This window comes from Haematobia irritans, chromosome 1 (assembly GCF_050003625.1).
Source record: "Haematobia irritans isolate KBUSLIRL chromosome 1, ASM5000362v1, whole genome shotgun sequence".
Classification (NCBI taxonomy): Eukaryota; Metazoa; Arthropoda; class Insecta; order Diptera; family Muscidae; genus Haematobia; species Haematobia irritans.
In genome coordinates this window covers 130,527,882-130,541,787 of record NC_134397.1, presented here as the reverse complement: position 1 = coordinate 130,541,787, position 13,906 = coordinate 130,527,882, and the positions used below count along the sequence as shown (strand labels likewise).

Here is a 13,906-nt window from a genome sequence, read left to right as displayed (position 1 = left end):
AAGACATAGTCAAAAACAGGATTTTATTGAACTTCAAGAATGTTTTAGTCGAAAAAAGAATGCGATTCTATATTATCGATTTTTTATTTCGGTAGAAAATGTTGTCAACATTTTATTTCTATATAGAATTTTTGCAAAATTTTATTTCAATTGAAAATTTTGTAAAAAATTTTATTTCTATGGGAAATTTTTGCAAAATTTTATTTCTATAGAAAAAATTTTGCAAAATTTTTTTTCTATAGAAATTTTTTGCAAAATTATTTCGTCATAAGCCGGCTATCATACAAAACCCTTTTTCGGAGGGTTCAAGTGTGGTTCATTGTTGGGTTTAATGAACTGCCTGAATTTATTCTGATAATTGGTTGATAGTTTTGCTGCAAATAGAGGATGCTGATAAGGAATGTGGTAATTCCGAAACCATCCAACCATCTTGCAGTCTATAGGTCTTTGCCCAAATAAATTTGACAAACATTTTTTTCCTCTGTTGGTTAAACTACACTTGTAGTTTAGTCAATGTACACTGAAAAAACAGTGAACCCTTTTCCATTGCAAAATGAACTAAACTGTAGTAATATTGACCATGATTTAGCCCTTAAGATTTTTTTCAACTTGTCTAGTTTATAATTTTCTTAAATTTTAGTTCATCTATAACATTGTAGTTTAGTTCATTTTTACAACACCATAAGATTTATATACACCTACCAAGTTAAAAAGTCAGTATTATTTTGGTTTACTTGCTTATTTTGTGGGAAACCCGATAATAAAAATTGGTTAACAGTCTCTTTAAAATGTCGACGACTAGACTATTTTTAAATCAATCATTCCACAGTATAGAGAAATTAAATAATTAAAGGAACAACAAACCGTTTTACTATTATGAGAATTTTCATACATTAAAATTAAACTATCTTTAAGCAAAAGTACTTTATTATAAAAACTTATGATGAAAGTTCTTAATACAATGTTTTTTGTGAATAAAAATTATGACCACATGGAAAAGAGAGTAGTTCATTTGAACCCGCTGTTTGGACATTTTGACTTATCCTTTTTTTATTCATCGTAGGTAATTTTTTCACATATCTTGCTGGAAAAATGAAAACAATAATGAAAATTAATAAAAATTAATACCATGTAATGAAATATAATTTTTAATTCTTCATTTTAGCTTGTAACTTACCATATTTGGGGCATTTTATCAAATGGTGTAAGGAATTCAACTTTTCTTTGGAAAACGTATCTCATAAAATTTGTACCTGAAACAATTAGAGAAATAATGAAGTATTCTAAATAAACTCATAAAACTGTGTTGTTATCGATGTGAAAGATATAATAAAATAAATATTCTAGTTGAAAGAAAGCCAAAGTTTTAATATAAAACTTACCAATTCTCTATTAAATTGTACGCTGAGGGGAAATATAAAAAGTTGTCCAAATTTATTTGGGTTACTGTGAAATTAAATATTAAATAAAATTATTAAATAACTTTTAAAAAAATCTAATGAAAAAAATAATAATATGCATAAAAAACCAAATATTCTTGATATTCCTAGACAGTCATCAAAATGACGACACGTAATTTTATTTTCGATTTAAAATGCATTTTAGTCTATTGGGAAATGGTAAATTTAAGTTATACTAATTCGACCGTTTTATGAATTTTTGTTTTATACTACTTAAAACCAAATTGAATAAGAAAATAAATGCAAGTTTGGTTCACTTTTTCGCTCACGATGAAAATTATATCGTCTTGAAATCAGCCGTAGTCAAAATGACGAAGGATGACGTTAATGTACAAAAAATAAGGATGGCTATCCAGGGTTAAAAGAAAGTTAAAGAAAACTTACCAATTCACTATTAAATTACAGGCAAAGGAGTACTAAAAATTTGTCCAAATTTTAAGGGGTTATTCTGAAATTAAATATTTATTTTTACATTAAAAATATTACATTAGTTTCCAAAAAAAAATAATTAAAGAAATACTAAAATAAGGTATTAAAAACCTGTAATTTTGATGATAAAAAGGTCATAAAAACGTAAATATTCTAGTTGAAAGAAAGCCAATTTTTAAAAGAAAACTTACCAATTCTCTACCTTTTTAAATTTGTTTGAATCCGTCTGGAGTTGCTCTGAAATTAAATATCGCTTTTACAACAAAGAAAAACATTAAACTGGTTTCAAAAAAAAAAAAAATAATTAACAAATAATAATATACATAAAAAATATTATTTTCAAAAGTAAGCCATATTAAAAAAATACTTACCAATTTATGAATAAACTATACGCTGAGATATAACAAAAATTTTCCAAATTCATCTGGAATTGAATATTAATTTTTTACATAGAATAATAAAAATTTCAATACACTTTCAATTTCAACATATTTTCCTAAATATTTGTAATAACTTTTTTCTAAACTACCGATAAAATATCAATAACTTTCATTTAAAAGGTTTAATAAACAAACACCAATATATGTCTCAAAAATCCAAAATATTCCATGCCTTTATAATCCCTTGTTGCATCCCTACTTAAAAGATGCAACAGCCCACGCCAACGCCAACTATACAACTGAAGCATGCCAAACAAAACCAAGCAAAGCCAAAACATTCCTACAACAATAAAAACACATGTGCCTTTATTGAAAACAACACCTCATCCAGCCAAAAACAATCAACGAATAACAAACACACACACAAGCCACTAAATGAACAAAAATAAAAACAACCCCACGCTCATGTATACACAACAAAACTCAAGTAACATCATCTTTACATTAATCACATTCCACTATTCCGATAAAGATCTCTGTACTATGCATTAGTTCATCGCATCTGCTGACAATTTACTCTAAGAATAATATTCGTAAAGGCACACCAGTTTATGAGCGATGAAACGTTTAACAAAAAATTTGCAAAATTTTCATGAAATGTTATCTACCATTTTTGACGAAAATGTCTATAAATTTAATTACATGTGAACTAAAAATATTTCATTGTGTAATTTTTTACCAACAATTATTAACTATAGGAATAGTCAGTAAGAAATTTCTATCCACTTTCAAGTTCATTTTTCGTAAAAAAATATTTTCTCATACAAAAAAATCTTATAGTAAATTGCACTTATTATTTAGAAAATACTTTACATTTCACAAGTAGTTTTATAGCATGACAAACGAATTTTTAACTACCAGTTAAGAAATTTTTTAAGGAAATTTCCATCGTATTTTGTAGGCCATGAACTAAACGATTGCTACTTAGAATTTGTAAAATTTCCTTTCGAGTAGTTAATTTTCGTTCAAGATACGAAAAATGAACTAAAATTCTGGAAAATTCTTGTAATAAATTATTGTAAAAATCTTCTTAATTTTACGAGACACTTTTTTTCTGTGTATGGTTTTAAGCTGCAACAAAAAAACAACAATGCTTAAAGATCAAAACCAACAATAACAAAACAAAACGAATGGAAAATTTTATTTCTATAGAAAATTTTTGCAAAATTTTATTTATATAGGAAATTTTGTTAAAATTTTATTTTCTTTAAAATTCAGTCTCTTGACAATAATATTCAAGTTAAATTTTTGTTGAAATTTAGTAACAAGTACCTTTCCGATCAAAAAAGTACTTTCTTAAAAATTGTATTTTCCATTCCTGAGTAACTGGCAAAGTGACCAAAATTTTTAAAATATGCACGTTGGAAATATCTCTTTATTGCTTCCATCGCTAAATTAGGCAGGTTCTTTTCGCAGGTTTTGCTCCATTTCATTTACACACGTGTGTTTGGCTGTTTCGTTGTTGTTCTATGGCCAAACAAAGCGAGTCATGTTCACAAAAAGAACAACAAACACACATAAATAGCAGAAATACATTTTCCAAAAATGAAATTAGTGGTGCGAGAACAAAAACAATTTGTTTTTTTTCGACCGTCGTTTGACGGGCTTTTCAACTAGTATTCTATGATTTGTGCAAGTTTTATAGGTAAGCGTTTTTCAAAATCAAACCTCCAGATTTTCTTCAACATCTTCGATAAGATTTTTCTATGCAGTTAAAAATATATATTTATTTATATAAAAATATTCATTCATTTCGGGGGGGGGTTTGTTCCCTCGATATGGGGAACAAACCCCCAGTTGGACCGATATGGACCAACTGTGGCATGGTTGTTAAAGACCGTATACTTCCACCATGTTTTGCTTCTTCAAAAGGCTCCGGAGGTCAAATCTGGGGACCGATTTATATGGGGGAAATATGTAATTATGGACCAATTTTTGTATGGTTATTAGATACTATATACGTATACCATGTACCATATTTCAACCGCATCGAATGAAATTTGCTCCTCCAGGAGGCTCAGGAGGTCAAATCTGGGGATAGGTTTATACACGCAAAGAAAAAAAAAACGTTTGGGAAACGTGTACCGAAAACGTTTTTCTTTTGTTAGAGTTTTTTGAATTGCTTCGAAAATTTTAAACTTTTATCACCAAGAAAATTCGTTTGTTACAAAATTTTTATTTTTTCAATAAAAAAAGTTATTTTTGAAACAACAACACAGTCCATTTCGTTTATATCAAACCCTGTTCTTTTCTGACTTTAGGTCTTTAATAAGACACACAGAGAATACAGATTGGTTGTGACAATCGAATTTATTGCCAACCTCCTTTTGGCAGTTGTAGCAACTACCAGTTGGCAGTTGTGACACCCAACAAATTCGGTCGACTCAATCGAATGATGGGAAACCCAACTAATACTATATATGGAGTTAGTTGTGTCAGACGATGAAATTGGTCGTTGCTCCCTTCTTCATTTAGTTGTATCTCCCAACTTTAAAGCACCATGACCGAATTGAATAACAAAATCCCACAAAATACTGAATTTTATTTATATTTTTTAGATGATAGGAAGGTACATATACTTAAATAAAATATATTAATACATTATAAAAAATGTTCACCCTTAAAAGTATACCCTCCAGCATGAATAGGTTGGGGAATCGACAGATAATGGAGCTAAATCTTTGGTACTCTTCGCATATTAGTATTTATAGATGGTGTCCGAACTGTCTATAGCATGTCTAAAACACACAATAAATTAAGTAAAGAAATTAGTGTGGAGTTTTAAAAACGACATACGAACCTATCCCCGATGGTCACTTTCTTGGGGTTTCATATATAGAGATGGATTTTTTCAGAGCCGCCAATGAAATTATTCCATATTGAGGATGCGCACCGTAGCATTGAGTATCCTGAAGCTATTTGTTTTTGCCGATATTGCTGTGTATTATTTTCGTTTCACAGCGAATATAGTGTATTAAGGCCAGTTTCGCACGGCGCGAGTTGTTCACGACAATATTTTATAGGCTGTCCACGGATGAGAAACTTCGAAACGAATAAGAAATATTCCGTTTTCAGTTGTAGTTATTTGATATTAAAAAACACACTATACTTCAAATTTGATGGTAATAATTTTTATTGACATTTCAAAAATATATTCAAAGGAATTCGGCTGTGAGTACCAAACGAAAGTGCTGACTACTAAATGACAGTTACAAAGGTTTTATAAGGTTGGTTGTGCCTATCGAATTCGATCAAATTTTTTCAAAAGAGAGGCATTTAGTTTAGACAACTAATTGTCTTGTATTACAAACAACAAATGGTAGAAGGAACGAAATAACGATTGTAAATAAAGTAAAATGAATGACACAACTGTGATGTGATTGTAAATGTAGAATTTTCGTTACAATAATCGATTTGCAACCTATCTGTTTTCTGTGTGCACATTTTACAGTTCAACATTTAATATACTACAATGTAATGTTGAACATTTTTTCGGAATCTTCCGAACATATCTGGAATATATGTAAAAAAAAACAAAAGCAAAAAAAAAACTTGGTCGAAGCAGGGATCGAACCCACGGTGCCAAACTAAATGTTTGTTTCTGTTAAATAAACTTTGTTTATTCGGTTCGTGGGCGCCGCAAGCTATGCTATATAAATATAACTTATATGGATATTTATCTATTGATGACATAGCTCAGTGGTTAGTGTGTTGGCTTACAAAGTGCATGGTCCGCGGTTCGATTCTCCGTCCAGCCGAAAGGTAAAAAAAAACAAAATTTATGAAATTGTATAATTTCTTCTACATTGTTGGTATTACAGGAAAAGGTGTTAAGAACTAAAAAATCTCGTGGATGTGAGAAAGATGTGAGGGAAAATGCAATTAGCAAGAAAACAATGTTTTTTTTTTTTTGAGTTTGTCTTTATGAAATTGTTTTTACATCCTGGAAAAGAATAAACGTTTATCACAAAAAGTATACACTTTTCTTCCAAATACACTTCCTTACAGCGAAAAACAAATGAGAAACGAAGTTTGTTTGTCTAAAATTTCGTTTGGAAGGAAAGAATTATTTTTTTGCGTGTATGTGGGCTATATATAATTATGGACCGATATGGACCAATTTTGGCATGGTTTTTAAAGACCGTATACTTCCACCACGTACCAAATTCCAACCGGATCGGATGAATTTTGTTTCTCCAAAAGGCCATGGTGATGTCCAAAACATCTTGCCTGTTTTTAGAGACAAAGGTTGGGGCATCTCCATTGTTGCATTAGTATCAATACTTCCCCATATACTATGATGCGCATCGCATCCCATAATGAGTTTCGTCTTTGTTTTCAGTGACTTCTCAACTAAGGTCTTAACGGCACATGTAGGCATCTCCCTGTCATGTCCCATGAAGACCGAAGATACCCAATATTTGCATTTGGCTATTTCTAAATTGGCAACGACAGTGTCTGCATTGCACATTGAAGGAAGCAGAAACAAGTTAAACTCGTTTTTAGCAATTATACAGGCTCGATTTACATCATTACCAGTATACTGCAATAGTTTGAACCCCGGAGTACTTAATGAAAGCCATAACTTACACGGCCCTGAGACTTTGCTAGATGTGGCAAAGACTGAGTGTTCAATATAAACACTGCATGCCGTCTTGGTCCATCCACTTCATCCAAACGGACAACCTTCCAATCAGCTGTTGGAAGATCTGGATTGCATCGTTTCAGCCTATTTAAAATAGATTCAGGGTCAGAAGGGTTTGCAGGTATCCACGCGTGTGCTCTAGGTCTAGAGTTAGTCGAGAAGAAAGCCGGTATGTCTAACTCTAGAGCAGCTCCTTCCCAAACTTCGCCAATTAGTATCAGAGCCGCTTTAAAACATTCTATAGACCTCTGGTCCTCAAATGCGACTAGCTTAAATCGTCCTTGATACCAACCAGCCTCTTGGTGTCGAGGATCTGGGACGGGAAACTTTTCCAGCACCTGTGAGTAGACGCCAGACAAAGCATTCTCAATTTCCCCCCATTTTTGCTTTGGAACCATACCGTCCAATGCTCCTTTATTAATGATAGCCATCACAAGGCTATCTTTAGCAACTGAGACAAACGATTTTTGATCCCTTTTGGAGGATGGCAGCTCATCCGGTGGTCGTTCCCTTTTTCCAGCCTCAAGAATTCCTTGAGCCCATTTTAAGGAATCGCTTTGTTTAGCCGACAACGTGCTTGGGTCGACTGATCCTAATTTCTTTAGGATAAACAAAGCATTTCTGCGTTCCTTGAATCCCTTTCGTGAGGGATTAACTTTTTTTGATGTCGTTACCTTAGTCAGAGTGTCGCCACCTGTCGACTCGTCTACAGGTCGACTAATTGGGCCTAACTCTTGGTCATTGCCCAAATTTATAACTCCAGTCGATACCCGTCCACTGGGCCCTGAAGTTAGCAACCCAGTGGATGTCTTTGAATTTCGCTGCATGGTGGCTTAATATCCCAACACACTTGAAATTCTTAGTAGGTACCTATTACGATGAGTTTATCCGCTATTAAAAAAACACGTCCGTTCCGTTTGACGGTTGAAAAGATAGTCGGTCAAGGTTTTGACCTCCCGATTTGGTGTCTTGGGCTTATAGAAACCGTAGTTTTTATCTGGAGGTATTTTAGGACCATAATAAGGTGTGTCAAAAATGGCGAGTATCAGTCCATGTTTTGGTATAGACCCCATATAGACCGATCTCCTGATTTTACTTCTTGGGTTTATAAAATCCGTAGGTTTTATTCCATTTGCCTGAAATTGGAAATCTAGAGTTATATTAGGACCGCAAAGAGATGTGCCAAAAATTATGAGTATCGGTCCATGTTTTGGTATAGACCCCATATAGACCGTCCTTCCGATTTTACTTCTTGGTCTTGTAGAAACCGCATTTTTATCCGATTTGCCTGAAATTGTAACTATACAGGAATTTTAGACTCGAAGAAAACGTGTATCGGATTTTGTTTTAACGGTCCATTTGGGAAGGCCTCCATATAGACAGATTTCATTTCGTGAGGGTAAAGAAGGCGCACTGATCATGAAAATTGCTTGAAACTGAATGTAAAATTTCCAGATTTTACACCTCGTAATCATTTAAATAATGGGGGTGAAAATCTACTGATTTCAGATTTCAAATCAAGGCGTTATTTCATAATTTTCTTGCACACTTACAGGAGATGTTAATGATTCCTTTAAAATTTTATCTTCGGGAAGTGTACTTGTTGAACTGATCTGCTTGGGAGAATATCTCCCCCTTGAAATTTCAGAGGAAACTATAATATATGATTCATGGTGGTTTGGTATTTAAGATTCGGCCCGGCCGAACTAACTGCTGTATATACTTGTTTAATATCCCAGCAAAAAAGCGTCGCCAAAAAAGTAATGAAAATGTTCTTTTTGCATCCGGAAGTGGTGCAAAATTGACGCAGAAGCGATGTCATAGGACGTCATAGGACGGAAGTCCTTGTCATAGGACGGAAGTCCTCCATTTCAACAGCCGTTGCACTGAATTTGCATCACTTCTTTAGGTGTGATCCGAATTCAATGTTTTGGATGTAAATTAAAAAATTCTGTGATATTTAGTCAAATAAATAATTTTTATATTTTTTTATAATTTTAATGGATTCTAACGCTTGTCGGAAACGTTTGACCTCAAATATTTTCAAAAATTCACAATTTTTCAGATTGGATTTAGCATTTTTTTCGACAAAATTTAAATAATTTGTAACTTTTTATGAATTCTTAAACTATTTTTAACCAATTTGAAACAAAAACAATTAAAATTACCCATTAAAAATATGAACAAAAACATGTTCTAAAAAATTGAATGGAAAGAACTTCCTGTGTAGTTAAAATAAAGAACATCATTGGGAGTACATCTTCTGGAAGTGCTTTTAAAGTTGTGCCCTTGGAAGAACTTCCAAATTTTTTGCTGGGATGTTGTTGATGGGAAAAGTAACTCAGGATCCGTAACATATATAGTAAAGCCATATACATTTTTATGTGACACCCAATGCCACAGGCCATTAACCGTAATATGGTAGAGAATTGTTTTCCATGAAAATCCATATTTAGGCATACACTACAACGCCATCCGATTCACGAAACAAAATTTTACTTACGTACTACATTATCTTTTGAAACAGTTGCTGAAATTGCCTTTGAGAATTGTGTGAATTTGTCTCCACGAATATTAAAATAGTACAATTGGAATCCAATACATGCATACCAATAACAAAATTTTAAACAGTCATAATTAAATATGGCGGACACAGAAAATTAATCTGACATTTCATAGTGTTGGTTAACGATGTAGTAAGTTGTAATGGTAAGGTAGTGTTAGATTATTATTCTTCATGTATCAGCCCTTTCCCAAGAAACGTTACCTTTGTACGGTTCTGTGCCTGGTTTTCATATTGTAAATCACTTTAAATTAGCCGCAACACTTTTAAAACAAATAATTTTACTAATATGTGTTTTTAAACATTAAACTTTCTTCGTTTTAATTTCTATTGTTAATTAATTACAAAAGCAAGATCGAAAATAACCATATTTTTAATCCTAAACCCTAATACAGTACTAATTTACAATTTAAAAAAAATCGTTGTTATTAGATATCTTATTCTGGATACACAATAGGAATCTAACAGTTATTTTCTCATGTAAAAAACGAAAGCTTCCATTCGAAAAGGATGACGATTTTTAAAGAAAAATAGGCTGTTTATGATGTCGAACGTGTGCTTTTGTTTCGAATATTAGAAATTGGGTGTAATATTTTTGTTAATAGTCGGTATTAACTTCGTGAAATTAAAATCAAACATTTCGCAATTCTTTTTACCGTGCTGTTTTAATTAATTGAACTTCAAGGAATATGGCCCAAGATATAGTTGTAGAGTTTGTTGCCTTAAAAATTAATGATTTCAAAAGTTACCGTGCATCGAATGCTATCGAAAATTTCGTTATGAAAAAACGATATGCGTTAATTTGAAACATGCTGCCGACAGATGCTATGGATGTGTTCATAAAATGTTGTTGATCTAATTCAACCAATACTTGTTTGCGATCCAGTTTAGGGCACTGCTTAACACTATACTTTAATGCACTGCCTAACACTTTCAAATAAAAATTGCATTCTCGGCGCGTTTTGGAAGTTGTTGAAAAGTGTTTGTGAAAGAAAAGCGAAAAGTGTTTTGAAATAAAATAAAACTGTAAATTGACTTTCTTAACATTAAGTGCAAATTAATTAATTGAAATTGAGTGTGCTGCAAAAGGTAAGTTATATAACAGTAAAAAGGACTTCCCTCATGTTCTGGTTTACCAAATCCCAAATTTTGTAATCGCCAAGAACTTTTGTATTCGAATTTATTGAATATTATTCCGTAGGACAAGTGCCCAAAAATTCCAGATCACAATTCATTACGAGTATGTTTTAGGCTATAGTACTGCTAGCCTTCATGCTTTGGGAATTAGCAAACCAAAACAATTGAAATGTTTTGTGCCAGCATTTCGACACAGAAATTTCGGTATAAAAGTGGAAAAAACTTTCTCAAATACAAAGTAGAAGCCGTGTGATACAAGCATATTTAATTCCACAATGAAAAAAGTAGTGGACGATCAAATTTCCCAAAATTTCCAAATAGCTTCGAAATCTAAAAGGTCCGTAAAACTTATATATTTTATACATTCAATTCGTGAAGAGATTTGAAAAATGAGATGTCTGAATATTATATATAATAAAGAATGAAAATAACATAATTCTACGGTCTTAAGGGTTCGTCTTAAGTTCGAGTTTAGCCACGCAAATAAAAAATAAATTAATAAAGAAGGTATGGAATTAGACGTATTTGATGCAAATTTTATTATAATTTGATGAGCAATTGCCAAAACCAACTTTTCATAAAGTTTATATTCGTTAAACGGCCTTTAGATGATAGTATATGAATATCGGGTAAATTATGTACAATTGATCCAAATGTTAAAAGGTAATATTTCAATTTGAAGAATAGAGCATGGTCATTCTGAATCAGAACCTTCAACATGTCTTGTTTTAAGTACTTAGAACTGAAAAAAAAATCACACAAAAAGTTTTTTGTTTGTTACATGTATCGCTAATTTGAGTTAATTTGGTAAGTCGGTTAAGTCAAGTTTTATAAGCCCGTTATGCATTTATATTGCCTCAGAGGTTCACCTTGATTTGCTTCAAATATTGCATAAATTGTACAATTGATGCTATTTTGAAGTACGCCAAAATGTGTACCTAATTCCTAGAGAAATTTATGTATTTTTGTTCAATTGGGAAAATATTGCTGGGATACCAATATTTTACTCCCGCGATTGTAGTCAAATTGACTTGATATTTGACATAGAAAGTAGATTTTACTTACTTGTATAGATAAGTAAAAATATTTGTTGCAGTATTTTTCCGGTTGGAGAAACCATTACGGTAACCGCATACGTCGACGTTGCATACGTCTCATATCTTCCATCGTATTACGCATTCGTATTTTGGCGTTCGGTTGTTTTTCATTGTTTTATTAGTACTGATGGATTTATATTCCCACAGGAATTCTATAATACTGGAAAGAGGGGAAGGTTATGTTAGGTTAAAGTGGCAGCCAGATTACGATTCAGGCTTACTTAGACTATTCAGTCCATTGTGATACCACATTAACTAAAAGTACCTATTACATATGGGCACTTCTAGTTTTAACCGCTGAACCTTCTCGATTATTTTTCTTCGCTGAACCAACCAGATAGTTCCAAAAAGTTATATACTCGTATAGGTAAGTAAAAATATTTGTTGCAGTATTTTTCCGGTTGGAGAAAACATTACGATAACCGCATACGTCGACTTTGCATACGTCTCATATCTTCCATCGTATTACGCATTCGTATTTTGGAATTCGGTTGTTTTTCATTGTTTTATTAGTACTGATGGATTTATATTCCCACAGGAATTCTATAATACTGGAAAGAGGGGAAGGTTAGGTTAGGTTAAAGTGGCAGCCCGATTAAGATTCAGGCTTACTTAGACCATTCAGTCCATTGTGATACCACATTAACTAAAAGTACCTATTACATATTGGCACTTCTAGTTTTAACCGCTGAACCTTCTCGATTATATTTCTTCGCTGAACCAACCAGGTTGTTCCAAAAACATAAGCAGACTGCTTAAGTTAACGTTTTCCAGATCCGCCAGTAATCTGAAGCTATATGCTCCTAAAAGTTGCTTGCGCTTTACACAAAATGCAGGACACTCACACAAGAGGTGTTTAATTGATTCTTTTTCCTCCGCATCATGACAGCTCATACAATAGTCATTATACGTCGCGCCAATAGTTTTTGCAAAATCGCCTATCAGGCAGCGAGGGGAAGGCTTTACAATAAAATTGCCAATCTGAAACGTCAACGAAATGGAATTCTCCAGAAGAAGACTTCAACTAACAGCGAGGAGAACACCAATTGTATGAGTAATTAAATAATTGTATATGTCATGTATCGATTGTTATTCCGTTTGCCGTCATTACATTTGTAACTTTGCAATTGATCAGAAATTAGTCTGGGATCCTATTAGATTAAATATAAATGTATTATACTGCAGTAACTTATGATAAGCAGCTATCGATGATGATATCGCTCTAGCTCTGCAGCACCTTAGGAATCCATCCATAAATGCGGAGGAGTTTGATCTATATGGGAGAATAACCTCACAACTGAGGTTTTTCCAACTAGCTGAATCGAAAAATTTCGAAATTAAATAATTGTATATGTCATGTATCGATTGTTATTCCGTTTGCCGTCATTACATTTGTAACTTTGCAATTGATCAGAAATTAGTCTGGGATCCTATTAGATTAAATATAAATGTATTATACTGCAGTAACTTATGATAAGCAGCTATCGATGATGATATCGCTCTAGCTCTGCAGCACCTTAGGAATCCATCCATAAATGCGGAGGAGTTTGATCTATATGGGAGAATAACCTCACAACTGAGGTTTTTCCAACTAGCTGAATCGAAAAATTTCGAAATTAAATAATTGTATATGTCATGTATCGATTGTTATTCCGTTTGCCGTCATTACATTTGTAACTTTGCAATTGATCAGAAATTAGTCTGGGATCCTATTAGATTAAATATAAATGTATTATACTGCAGTAACTTATGATAAGCAGCTATCGATGATGATATCGCTCTAGCTCTGCAACACATTAGGAATCCATCCATAAATGCGGAGGAGTTTGATCTATATGGGAGAATAACCTCACAACTGAGGTTTTTCCAACTAGCTGAATCGAAAAATTTCGACGAAATTATAGCGTTATGGCCGGAATATGATAGTATCAATGATAGTATCAATTAAAAAATTAATTGACCCAATTAAAAAAATTAATGGATACTATTACTTTTTGTGATTTATTTTTGTTTCAATTAAAAAGTTTGTTGAATCATTTAAATTTTTAATTGAATTGTTTAAAACTCAATTCAAATTTTATTTGGAAACATTTTCGTGAAAATTTTTTCTGTGTATTAAAATAATACTTAACTAA

At 32.4% G+C, this 13,906-nt stretch overlaps 2 long non-coding RNA genes across 2 annotated transcripts; both read right to left on the bottom strand.

The window, feature by feature from the left end:
• Nucleotides 1–899: 899 nt before the first annotated feature.
• Nucleotides 900–1,314, bottom strand: LOC142241955 (uncharacterized). Its single transcript, XR_012723887.1, has 2 exons — nucleotides 1,178–1,314; nucleotides 900–1,084 (listed from the first exon to the last, which is right to left on the bottom strand). It is a non-coding gene; the product is annotated as an uncharacterized LOC142241955 (long non-coding RNA).
• A 3,537-nt stretch (nucleotides 1,315–4,851) lies between these two features.
• LOC142241952 (uncharacterized) lies at nucleotides 4,852–5,725 on the bottom strand. The gene is made up of 2 exons (XR_012723885.1): nucleotides 5,130–5,725; nucleotides 4,852–5,067 (listed from the first exon to the last, which is right to left on the bottom strand). It is a non-coding gene; the product is annotated as an uncharacterized LOC142241952 (long non-coding RNA).
• Nucleotides 5,726–13,906: the final 8,181 nt, after the last annotated feature.